This window comes from Quercus lobata, chromosome 11 (genome assembly GCF_001633185.2).
Source record: "Quercus lobata isolate SW786 chromosome 11, ValleyOak3.0 Primary Assembly, whole genome shotgun sequence".
Taxonomy (NCBI): Eukaryota; Viridiplantae; Streptophyta; class Magnoliopsida; order Fagales; family Fagaceae; genus Quercus; species Quercus lobata.
Window position 1 is genome coordinate 42,789,804 of NC_044914.1, and position 13,865 is coordinate 42,803,668.

A 13,865-nucleotide genomic window follows, 5' to 3' on the forward strand; every position below is an offset into this window, starting at 1 on the left:
TTTATGAGACGCCTCAAAAACCCCCTCACAAACCAATAGTATTGTACCTTGAACATGTAAACTTTAGATATATGTCACACCTAACACCCCAGATTGATTTGCCCACTACTTGAGTACCCTTATGACCTGTTTGGATGGAGGGGGGAAGGAAGGGGAGCGAAGGGAAGTAGAGTAGAGTTGACTAAAAATAAGCTAATTTTGTGCTGTTTGGATGGAGGGGGAAAGGAAGGGGAGCGAAGGGAAGTAGAGTAGAGTTGACTAAAAATAAGCTAATTTTGTGTTAAATCTACTCTACTCTGTTTTACTCCCCCTCCCTCCCCCTCAATCCAAACGGACCATAAAGTATAAGTACTTAATTCGTAGCATTGATTTATAACTTATAAAATCAATTATTAGATTAAGTGGTTTACTTTTCTTTTTTCCTGAATTAATATATTCTTTCAATTAATTTTAGTTGACGAATTGCTTTATCCTCAGATTGAGGTTATTCTTGTGTAACATTAGTAAGGGTGGTTCGTACTATCATGAGTAAAATTAAATTACCCTCTGTTTTCTAGACGTTATTATGACCTTAAATATTTTTGTGTAAATTTCATATTAAACTTTAGAGTTTTTGATATATTTCATTTAATTTAAATTTTTATTATTAATTAAACCTCAAAGTTTACAAAAATGTTTCATTTAAATATTCTGTCACAAATTCCTTTAACACTGTTAGAAGCTCCCATGACAACCAATTAAATTTAAATTTATTATAAGGTTTAAATGAAACTATAAGGTTTAAATAAGTCTATTTAAAACTTTATGGCTTAAATGAAATTATTAGAAACTATAACATTTAAATAAAGAACAATGCTAGAGAAACAAACTATTTTACAAATTTTTTTTACAAACTGCTGATATGGTAACTGGTGAATGATTATTGGTAAATGAAAAAATGATATTAATGGTGGGCCTAGATGAAAACCAATAAGAGGTTGGCCATATCAACATTTTGTAAAAGTGTTGTATTTGTGCCTATAGCATTACTCATAAAGAATAATTATATATAATCAAGAGCCTTATACCTTAATTGACATTTCCTTATGCACGAGGTGTTTGAGAGTTTAAGAGAAAAGGGTTTTCGAGTGTATTAACCTAATAGTAAAAGCAACCAACAAAAAGTAGACATTGTGTTTATAGAAAAAGGAAATTTAGATTGTTACGAAGTGATGTAATGGAAAAATTCGTCCTATGATACTTGATGGTTTGTTACCAGAAGAATACTTTGTATTTTTATATTCTAAATTAAATTATGTGATAAAGAAGATTGATTTTGAATAGGTTGATGGCCATAATATTGGGTCATGCCATCCATTTATACTAACTAAATTTTAATTTGTAATTGTGGGTTCCAGTTAGTTCAATTGGTAAAATTTTTGATGATTAAATAAGAGATCTGAGGTTTAATCTCCACCTACACCAAAAACCGATTGGTGTTTTGGTCTGATGAATGGTTGAAACTCTCTCAAAAATAAAATTTTAATTTGTAATTGTTTACTATCAGATTTGGCTTGATTAGAATGGTGAGCCATTGGTTGAAACTCTCTCTCCAAAAAAAAAAAAAAAAAAAAAAGTGAAATTGTTTATTATCAGTGTAGGGATAAAGACCTAGGATAATATGTTGGGCCTTGGGCTTTTGTCCGAGGACGCTGAATGGTCCGGGTAGGGGCAAATAGTCATTTAGGGTCCCAATTTAAAGTCTCATGAGTAAGGAACGAATGAAATGTAGTCCGAGGAGGAATTACTCCTCGGATATGGCATGTACAGCTCAAATATGTATTCCAGCAAGTAGAATGACCCTCTAAGAAGCTGCAATGATAGGAACATGCTTCATGAACATACAAGAAGGAAGGAAGCCCAAAAATATCTAGGGGAAAGTTGCTGCCACCGCATTAAATGCATCGCAGCTACTTTTCTGGTCACATTTATGTGGAGAAGACTTCTGAACAGTGTTACCTTAGCTACCACAACACACAGAAAGCCAGAGAGGGTATTTGATGGGACAGGTACTCAAGTGGAGGCTCAGATGATTAACAAGTGTAGAATTAAGATGTTCCAAAGGGAGCTATATAATGTGAGAGACCCTCCCTGAGAAAGAGAAGAGAAAAGAGAGAAACAAGGCTATAGCAATCTAAATTGTCTTTGTATTCAATTGTGATCAATATATACAAGTGTGACCTCCTCGGACTGAAAGTCTATTGATATTAAAATCTCTTATTTTGTGTTTGATTGCCCATTAATTCAGTACTAGCTATTGTTCAACTCATTAGGGTCTAGTTCTTCGACCCACTCTCTACAAATTTATTATATTGGGCTCATTGGGCCAATATCTCATACATTTTGAGTTTGGACTATAAATCAAGACCCTACAATCAGATTTGGTTTGATTAGAATAGTGATAACAGATATCACTATCTTGTGTTTGTAATTAGGATAAACTAGTATTTCCTCTCATTTTATTTACCTATTCTTTTTCTTCTTCTTTTATATATATATATATATATATATATTTTTTTTTTTTATAAAGTTTTTCCCTAATAATGTAAAAGAAAAAATGTTGACATAAAAGAAATTGTGAAAGTAAAAAATGCCCATAAATGATTGTGGGGGTTTTTTCCCCGCACACTTGGCTCGTTGTCCTCTTTGGGGAGCCAAGCCCGCAAGGATTTGTCCTAGTCCCCGAGTGTGGTCTTTGGGATTTTCACCTTCTTGAGGCTTGACACCCTTAGTCCCACATCGGTTAGAGAAGCGCCCCACACATGCCTTATAAGCCCTTGGAGCAAGGCATAGTGTACCACTACACCATGCCTTGCTCCAAGGGCTTATAAGGCATGCGTGGGGCGCTTTTCTAACCGATGTGGGACTAAGGGTGTCAAGCCTCAAGAAGGTGAAAATCCCAAAGACCACACTCGGGGACGAGGACAAATCCTTGCGGGCTTGGCTCCCCAAAGAGGACAATGAGCCGAGTGTGCGGGGAAAAAACCCCCCACAATGATATAAGGCTGTAATATGATAATATCACACTGTACATTCCAACTATTTTTATTAAGTACGTCTTAGGTAATTTTCATTTTAACCTCATCATTTTCAATAAGTTTCATTTTAACATTTTAAAATCATTTCAGATATATATAAAATTTAAACCTTATAGTTTCATGTAGTCTCTTAAACTTTATAGTGTGAAATAAATTTCGTTTAAATTGACTATCACGTGACTACATGAGCTTCAAACAACTTTAAAAGAATTCATTAGAATTTATTTTAATCATTTCAAATATATATAAATTTTAAACCAGCTTATAGTTTCATGTAGTTTCTTAAACTTTATAGTGTGAAATAAATTTCATTTAAATTGACTATCACATGACTGCATGAGCTTCTAACAACTCTAAAAGAATTCATTAGAAAGTTTACATGAAACCTTTTAAAAAGGTTTATAATAGTAATAATAATAACTAGTCGCTAACCCGTGCAATGCACGAGAAAGCTATTGTGTATAAATTTAATGAAATAGAAATGTATGAAACACAAATTTAAGTTTAAAATAAAATGAAGAATTAAATCTTTAATATCCACAACTATCCATAAAATGTATGAAACACAAATTTAAAGAACTACTTAATCAATATTTCAAATAAATTGAGAAAAAAAAAACTCTAAAGTGTTTTTTGTATCTTCTTCCTTGTTGCTTCATAATAGTCATTAAATATGTTCTTTTGTTTTAATTTTAAAATTTAAACTATCAATTAGGGTCTTGCATCTGATTGATTAATAAAATAAAAATTATGCAATGGCAATGGTTGGAATCTTGCTTGTAATAACCTAAGAAAAGTAGTGGCACAATTTTATGGGACTTCATACTACATTATTTGATTAATTTTGCTGAAGGTAGCATTATGTATGCAATTACTATACAATTTCTTAAATCATAAGCCATGTACACCCAAATCCATGCATGTTCATTTGGTGTGCTCACTTCTATTCCTTTGCCTTTACCTTTACCTGATTTTGTGGACTTGCTAATAATCCTCCAACAAAAGCAAAACCGTGAAGACTTGACTGGCATATGGTGGCCTTAACTATTGCTGTTCCCTTTGATATGTTAATGATCAGTTTAGAACCCTGCATTTATGGTTTTCACATTTTTGTTAGTTCCACATGATTAACAAAAGTCATCTTTGATCTACTTGGGAACACTCATTTGCTTTTTATCTTTACTGCATTACAGATATGACATGGCTTCAAACCGTTGGCAGTAGGAGTTGCATGTTCCAAAAAACACTCATTTGTGAGCTATAGTAAAACTCATTTGATTGTGAACTATAGTAATTCTCATTTGTGTGCTGCAAGTACTCTTACCAAACCACAAATTTACTCTATCTCAGCAAATAGAAAAAGAGGGTAAAGCAAGGAAAAAAGAAGAATGGTTCATGTGTGAGTGATTGATGTTAATTGACGTGGTCGTTTGTCTTTGTCTTATTTGTATAGACCTTAATGTACAACTTTATGTGTTTGTTTGAATGGATGTAAGTGCTATATAATGTCTCAGTTGTAACCTTAATAGAGTAAACAATTCATTCAGCCCAAGAAAAACAATTGTCTATGTAAATTAAATGAGGAAGAGGCAAAATTAAAGATCTTTTTTTGGGGTAAATGTTCAAATAATTCAAGCAAATTTAATAAAATTAAATAAAAAAGGGCCCACTGTTCTTCCAAAAAAAAAAAAAAAAATTTTATTGGTCCCACTATCATGAAACCATTTTTTGTTGAAACCTAGACAAAATCCTTCCTATGAAACTTCAAATCCAACTAAACTGAAAATACTCAAAAAGAACACGAAATTAAAACTCAAAAGAAGAATATCAAAATTCAATGTTCAATACCAACGCCACCACAAAATGCCCTATCAAATCAGCAAAACTCTAATGTAATGAGACTTTACAATTGTAGACTCACAATTCATTTCCAATAATATATTGAAAAACACCAAGTCACTTTTAAATCACACTAAAATTCATAATCACGCCATGAAATAAATCATAATCAAATCAGATCCACTTCACAATTTCCTAACCCACTTCACAGTTTCCCAACCCCTCATTCACAAAGCTTGAAATTATCTTCTAAAATTATATACCAAATGGATAGAACCAAGTCCAAGTTCAATATCAATCTCATAACCAATGGTCAAAAAAATCAATAAAAATTTCCAAGGTATGACCTCACATTCACATACACACAGTTTATAATGAATTAGAGAATGAAATTGCAGTTAATATGATCTCACAGACTACAGTGTTTGTAGAAGCAAATATTCAGTATATGGTGTATCATTAACAATAGCTGCATCTTGTGCAGTCCAAGAATCTAATTGTTCATTAACACCCAAATATCAAAAGAATCAATATTAGACAATCTTAAGCTAAACTATGTTTTTTCAATAAGATGAATGCTATAGTAATAATTATAAAGAAATTAAGAAAGAGAGGTACGGAATTATTTAGGGTCACAAGCATCAAATTCTTTAGTTTATTTTTCTCATCAACAATAGGTTCTTAGGTTCCAAAATTAAGACTTAACTCCTAATTATTTAAGGTCAACATAAATATTGGAGCAATATCATGCATTGCACATTCACCTTTTTTTTGCATTTTATAATGTTCCTCCTTCATTTAAGAAAAAACACAAGTATGATCACAGAGAAAGTTCATTATTTACTACCTTCATGAACAAAGAAGATTCAAGTAAATGTCATCAATTTGTTATAAGATATGGTTGTTTAGTTATGACAGAGCCATATTTTACAATTAGGAAAATCAAAACGCAAAAGCTTCTTTTAGCCAAAGTTTTTTATTGATGTATTAATATATTTTTTGGCTTGTGACAGATCCAAGCTTCTTTTTAACTGAAATGCTCCACACTAATCTCAAAAAATTTAAATACAAAAGTTGCTGCTCTTGGCCTAATAAGTGAAACTTTTAAATTACATTAACACTTTTCTTAAAATAAGTAGGTTGCCGAATTAAATAAATTCTACTCATTTTTCATATCATCATGACTTATGATTGATACATAACAAAAAGTAGTCAATGACCAATAGCAACTAAAACCAAGAGTCACAAACCATAAAGTGGCTATAAACTAATGCGAGAGTAAGGCATTTTGTCAAACACATGGTGTGCACAAAATTTCAATGTCTTAGTTATTAACGTTTGTTATTATAAAAAAAAAAAAATTAAAACAGAAATACACATCCTATTGACAAATTAAACAGTTCCTGTAATACAAAATAACACAACAAACAGGTAGAACAAACAAATTGAGGAGTATTAAATATATGGAACTACATAACTAATCAAATTCTGCCAAGAATAATTTAAAGCCAGAAACCAAACTCTTCCATGGCTTTTATATTTCTCACCAACATGTCTAACATTTGTTTTTATATCGCCAAAGCAAATGTGGTGTAATTTGGAAAATTGACTAAAGTTGTCTAAATCAAAACATACAATGGAAAAACAATATTTCTATCAAATTAGTGGAAGGAACCAAAAAGACAGTAGCGTGACATTGAAGAAGAGATTGAGCAATAATAGTAGCGTGATAGTAAACAATGAAATGGAACAATGAAAGAAATCAATTTACCGTAGTGATTTTGCTAGTAGACCGGTGGTGCAAGGCTACTCTGTTCTTTCTCCTTAACCTTTGCTGGGTTTCTTTTCGCAGAGAGAAAAGAGAAAGCATAAAACGGAAAGACGAAAAGAAGAAAACAAAAAGTCAACAATGTTAGTGAAGAAGAAATTGAACAATAACAGTAGCGTGATAGTAAATAATTAAAGGGAACAATAAAAGAAATCAATTTACCATAGTGATTTTACTGGCAGATCAGTGGTGCAAGGCTACTCTGTTCTTTCTTCTTAACCTTCAATGGGTTTCTTCTCGCAAAGGGAAAAGAGAAAACAGAAAACGGAAAAACAATAAGAAGAAAACAAAAAGTCAACAATGTATATAAACAATAAGTAGTTATAAACCTATCTCACCGTCAATACCAATCCCAATATCTGACATATGAATCATAAAAAATTCAAACCCATAGCTCTGTTTCCACTAAAATTTCAAATACACAATCCCAAAGAATTAGAATTTAAAATTCCTTATGAATTTCAAATTTGCATCAAGAATTAAAAGGCTCACAAATAAATGCCTACAGAGAACTATACACTAAAATCAAGTTTCTAAGTGGTAGTCACATGAACCAAGATAAGAATTCACAAAATTAAATTAAAAAAAAAAAAAAACCTAACAATACCCAACAATAGTATTTGCAAAAGAACTGAATAAAAAATCAAAATATTACTTAAGCAACAACAGTAATTCAGTCAAGGAATCAACAAAAAGAAGCAAAGCCAATGAACATTAAAAAACAAATATTTAGAAAGAGAGAGAGAGAGAGAGAGAGAGAGGGAAAGATTAGATACATGATATTAAGAGCATCTCACCTGCGTAACTGGGCCTGCGACATTGGAGATTTTGTGATGGCTATGATGTGTAACGGCTCAGTCATGGGTGGGAGAGATGGCTATGGTGGACTATCAGGGATACAGAGAGAACGACTTGGAGAAGTAGAGAGAACGGTTGGTTTTAGACTTTTAGACTTTTTTGTTTGAGAGATAGTTGGCTTTTAATAAGAATCGGGTTTGTAATTTGTATTTGGTGGAAAAAAAAAGATTTATTATTATTTATATAAATATTGTTGACGTGGAAAATTGTGGGAGTTTTAGAGGTTTCAGTTTTATATAATAATAATAATAATAATAATTTTTTGTTGATGATTCAATAGTTGGAAGTGGGGGATTTAACTTTAGATGTCTCTTTTTAAAACCAATTGAGATACAATTTTTTTGAAAATGGAAGGTTTAAATCAACCATTAGTGTAGTTTAAGTGTAGGTCGGCTAATTGATGCCTAACATAGTTGATTTTAGTGTTGTTTGTCTCAAAAGTGTAGGTGGACTAGGTTTAATAATCAAGAAAACTTAGATTAGGCTAGAGTTATTGTCTAAGAGGGAAAAAAAAAAAAAAAATTTCAAGAAAACTTAATTAATGTCAATGCATTCTGCTAGCCAAGGAGTGTTTCTATAGACATATTGTGTGGTTAGTTTAGCTAGATAGAAGGAAATAGGCCTAGTTTCATCTATTGAATTCAAATCCTCCACTTGAAAGCACCCCCAACTTATTGTAATTTGTAAATTAAATAAAAATGGGGATATATATTGTCGGTCTTTAAAGTTTATTTATTTATTTTTCGTTGAAATTCTCTAAAGTCTACTTATTGAATGCTTTTGGTTTTTAAAATTTCAAGTGAGCACTAATATCCTTGTAATTCAATTGATAATTCTTGATCTTTCAACGGACATGTATAAGGTTCAAATCCTTACTTCCCATTGTAATTATCAAATTATAAAAAAAATATTTTAAGTAGGTGTTATTGGTTGTTGAAATTTAAAATACGAGTGTTATTGTTCAAACTGTCAACTTTATTTACATCAAATTACGATATTCCAATCACTGTGCACCCTTGGTGCGATAGTCACTCCACAAGTATAAATACTTTTGGGGTGTGGGGGATAAGGATCGGGGTTCAAGTTTTTAGGATGGAGCTTCACACACATATATACTTAGATTAGACTACCAATTGACATGTATAAGAGTTAAAGTCTCAAAGACTCAGGCGACTCTTTTTAATCCTTGAAATAGTGACTGAAGGTATTTCATCTTTACACTTAACTTTTCTCTCTTTTTCTCTCTTACATATATGGGTTCTTGCTTATTGGGTTAATGGGTTTCTCTCTACTCTCTGTCTCAGTTCTCTCTCTTTATCTAAAGAATGAAAGTGAAATGAAAATTATGAAATGAGAGTCTCTCTCTCTCTCTTCTTTAAGACTTTATTTGATAAAATTTGAACTGTGATTGGCTGATTACTTTATAACTTTATTAATATTTGCCCTGTTTTTGGCTTTATCCGTTGGTGTTGATGAGATACAATTAATTGTCTTTTAGTGTATTGTGATTTGTGATTGTGAATTTATCTGATTGGCTCTTGTGATTGGGGGCCATGGGGCTTGTCTGTTGAGTGGGGGGTGGATGGGGGCATGGGGTTGGGGTGGGATATTTGAATTAGGGGAAGTAAATGCACATGAGGATGGGGTGTGTGCTAGTGCAACTAATAAACAATAATTTAATTAACCAATAATTAATTGGGAGAAGCAACTAATAAACAATAATTAATCATTTAATTAACCAATACTCCCTCCGTCCCACTTTGTTTGTCCTGTTTGAAAAGTCAAATTTTTTAAGGAAACATCATTTATTGTCTTGTCTATCTTTTAAAAATGTATAAGTTTCCAAAACTACCCTTAAATAAATTTATCAAAAAATTGAATTAGTAAATTAATAGGGGTATAATAGGAACATTAGTAAATTAATGACTTTTATTTTTAGAAACAGGACAATATTTTGGGACATCCCAAAATGGAATAAAGGACAAACAAAGTGGGACGGAGGGAGTACATTATAAAAGACAAACAAATTAAATTATGTTAGGTTAAACAACAATTAATAATTTAATTTATAATTAATGAAACAACAATATAACAAATTATAGTTTATAAAAGATAAACAAATTAATGAAACAACTAAACAACAATAATTGTGGGTTCCAGTCAGCTCAACTGGTAAAGTCTCTGATGGTTGTATAAAAGATCTAGGGTTCAATCCCTACCTATACTAAAAACTGATTAGTGTCTTGGTCTGATGATAAAAGAGTTATCATCAGGAGCGGACGCCATAGGTTGAAACTCTCTCTAAAAAAAAAAAAAAAAAAAAAAAAAAACAACAACAATAATTAATAAGATTGCTTGATTGTGTATATTGAAAGAGATGTAGTTTGTAGTATTGATAATGAGACTATCATGCAACGATTTCAAAATATGAAAACTCGTAAAAGACAATTGTAAATTTTATGTATTTGCGTGTTTTTTGATTGTTGTTGTTGTCAATATACAAAATTTTCTTTTTATTAGATTATGTAATTTATGCTTGTTGAGGAACATCCTTGAGGAACACCCTGAAAAAAATTCTTTGAGCCGCCACTGTGCCGCTCAATAATGATTACTATTTATCATACAAAGACCCCAATAAGTTTTGTTCATTTTTTAATATAAGTCATTGATTTTTTTTTTTTTTTTGGCTGAATAATATAAGTCATTGATTGATTACTATTTATCGTACTACACCAATAAATTTATTTATTTTTAATGTAAGCCAATTAGCTTAAGTGATGAAGTCCCTTCTCTACCTCCCATATTATGAAACTCCATGTGTGAGGCCGAGGACAATTTACAAAGCTCATTACCATCAAACCATGCGCCATCAGATTATAATTTTTTTTCCTTGAAATTAAACTAATAATGCCTCCAAGTAAAACTAGATGGTACTAATAAAGATGAAGTTAAAGAGAGAAAGATTGAGATAAACAGGTTGCAAGAGAGTGAAATATTGGGGGTGTTTGGATATGAGGGAAGCCTTTGGGCTTTGTGGTTTTGTCTCTCAGCAGAACAAAACTTCAAATTCCGAGTATTTGTTATTAGTGTATTGCTATGGTGGGCTTCTTGTGATAGGCCCGTTATCTCAATTAGAGAAGAGAAAAAAAGAAAAGAAAAAAAGAATCTCCGCTGCCACGATTTGAACCTGGATTCTTAATTACCAAAGAATTGCCAACGTGCTACAGCAGACCAGATGAAATATTCTCATATATTTTTATTCTTAGATGCTTATTAAATAAAACTAATTATTACTCATAAACTAGGGAATTAGTTTAGCTCAATGTCAATTAAAGGTTCTTTTAGAACATTATCATGATTCAACTCACCACCAGGATAATAATTAACCTAAGCATGTCTCCAATCTTACTCTTATTCAAAACCCTATCCTAACATTTTCTACTTCCAAGAATTTTTTGCTCAAGAGTATCATGATTCAAACCTGTCCTGTATGATACATACAATTATTTATTTAAAATATTGATTAGAAAAAGAATGTTACATTCAGAATTTGAATTGATTTCAACAGTAGGGGTGGATGTTCGTTGTTGGAATGTCACTTGATTTCGTGTTTCCCGTGTCAGCTCAGTCCATGGAGACTTGTAAGGAGGAATAATAGACACTAGGCAGACCATAGAGGATTTCTATCGGGGGATTCTCCAATACCTAAGTCAGATATAGGCTACTAATTTATCAATAGGAGGATAGGGTTTTTTTTTTTTATTTATTTATTTTTTTTTTAAATTTTTTTATTATTTTTTATTTTTTATTTTTTATTTTTTATTACGTGTAGTCTTACCTCTCTTTTCCATTTTAAAATGATCATTATGTGAGATTTTCATTTTAGTTCATCAAATTTGATTTTCTTTTCAAATTCTAGCTGTTAAGAGAGAGGGAAAAAAGAATAAGAAAAAAGAAACGATGCCTTCTTTTAGCACTTAACAGCAAAATCAATCACAAAATGACTATCTTAAAATACAACTTAATTGTCTCATTCTAAAAGAATCTATGACATGTGAAGGGAAGGTGAGCTGTGAGTTCTCTCCTGCCTTATTTCATTTGAATTTTTGGAAATATAGAGAATCTCTCCTTGGCTTCGCTATGAGCTCTGGTCTAGCATGAGCCTCTTCCTATCTTGTCAAAGGGTTGTCCTACCCCACTTGTGGGTATTTCTCGGCCCTTTGTGCAGGTTTATGCAATCCCTTGCGTGGATCTTAAGCCAACCTTGTGGGGGTTTTTGTCCAGATCTTGGACCGGTTTGGATTCAAGCTCCTTACAACAAAATGTTTGGAAATAAAATTTCTGTTGTTTATCTCAACGAAAATAAATAAATAAATCTATGACAGGATTCCTTGTTAGCCTAAAAAATATTTCAAGTTGGTAAAGTAGCATAAAAAATGTATTCAATTTAAAATCTCCAATTATATCAAAATGCAATTAAAGCAATCAAATTGGACAATGGTGTACCAAACATTTCTACACTACTACATCAACCTTTGATAAAGTACTTAAGCTTTAGATATCCACTATTAACTAATTGAAACTTGAAGACACCCAAGAGGAATATTTTTGTTTCAGACATTTTGATGAATGCTTTGCGTAGACATCTTTCAGTCTTCACTAACACCCATTTACCAAATTTGACGTGATAATTACTTATGATGGTACATTAACAAAGTATCATGCTCGTATGCATTTAACTTATGTGATAGTAAATATGCAAATTCTATCATCTATGAGCTGTAGCATGAAAAAGAGAAGGAAAAAAACAACTTAGAAATACAAATTTCCCATCATGGATATTATTATTACCGGTTAAATCATTATTTCCCAAACTAGAAAATGGCACTAACACACTTGGATGGACTCCACATGGGACTCATTCAATGGCATATGTGATATGACCCACCAAAAGAGATAGCCTTAAAGAGGGAATCTTTGATTGAACAAACATTATGGGCTGCAGAGCAGTATCCTTCACTCACTCAATTCCTCTTTGTGAACTTTGGGTAAAACTAAACATCAGAGTATTCTTAACCCACCCAAATTCCTTTTTTCTGAGTTAATCCAAAGCCTTTTCTCTCTATAGGGGATAAAGACCATTGAGCCACTTAATAGCAAATGTACAAACATGAAATAATGTGCTTGTAATGTATGGCAAAACAAGCTTGAGTGATGTGCTTGCTAATTTATTATTACAGTCAGAAAACGTGTAAATGGGTTGTACAAATCTGTCTTTTGCAATTGTTGTTTTATTCTTTCCATTGTTGGTTCTCTTCACTTTTCTCTTCGAAATGAGTTGTACATCATTTTCCTTTTTGACAATAATATTCATTTCTTTTGGGAAATTTTTTATATTTTAGAAGACCTGTTTTGAGTCTAAGACATCAAGAAATTAATGTTTAGTTTATACTTTTGCTCTCTTCAATAAGTGGATCATCTTGCATTGCTCCCTCTATAAAACCAGACAGCCCCTAAACTCTCCACTCCACACATGACATGAGAAAGGGGTCTTAACTCTTCAACGTAGTTGCCTTTAACCCTGTTTTCGCTATCCCCTTTAAGCCACTATAGAGTTTACACTCTCTCATCTTGAGTGATGTGCTTGCTAATTTATTATTACAGTCAGAAAACGTGTAAATGGGTTGTACAAATCTGTCTTTTGCAATTGTTGTTTTATTCTTTCCATTGTTGGTTCTCTTCACTTTTCTCTTCGAAATGAGTTGTACATCATTTTCCTTTTTGACAATAATATTCATTTCTTTTGGGAAATTTTTTATATTTTAGAAGACCTGTTTTGAGTCTAAGACATCAAGAAATTAATGTTTAGTTTATACTTTTGCTCTCTTCAATAAGTGGATCATCTTGCATTGCTCCCTCTATAAAACCAGACAGCCCCTAAACTCTCCACTCCACACATGACATGAGAAAGGGGTCTTAACTCTTCAACGTAGTTGCCTTTAACCCTGTTTTCGCTATCCCCTTTAAGCCACTATAGAGTTTACACTCTCTCAGCCACACACTTTCCCCTGAACTACTCAAAGACCAGGCCAAGCCACCAACTATAGTGTTTTCCATCAAATTGTACCTTGTCAGTCTCTAAAGTTTATTTATTTATTTTTCGTTGAAAATCTCTAAAGTTTATTTATTGAGCACTTTCAAGTAAGTGCCAATAATCTTGTAATTCAACTAACAATTCTTGATCTTTTCAACAAACATGTATA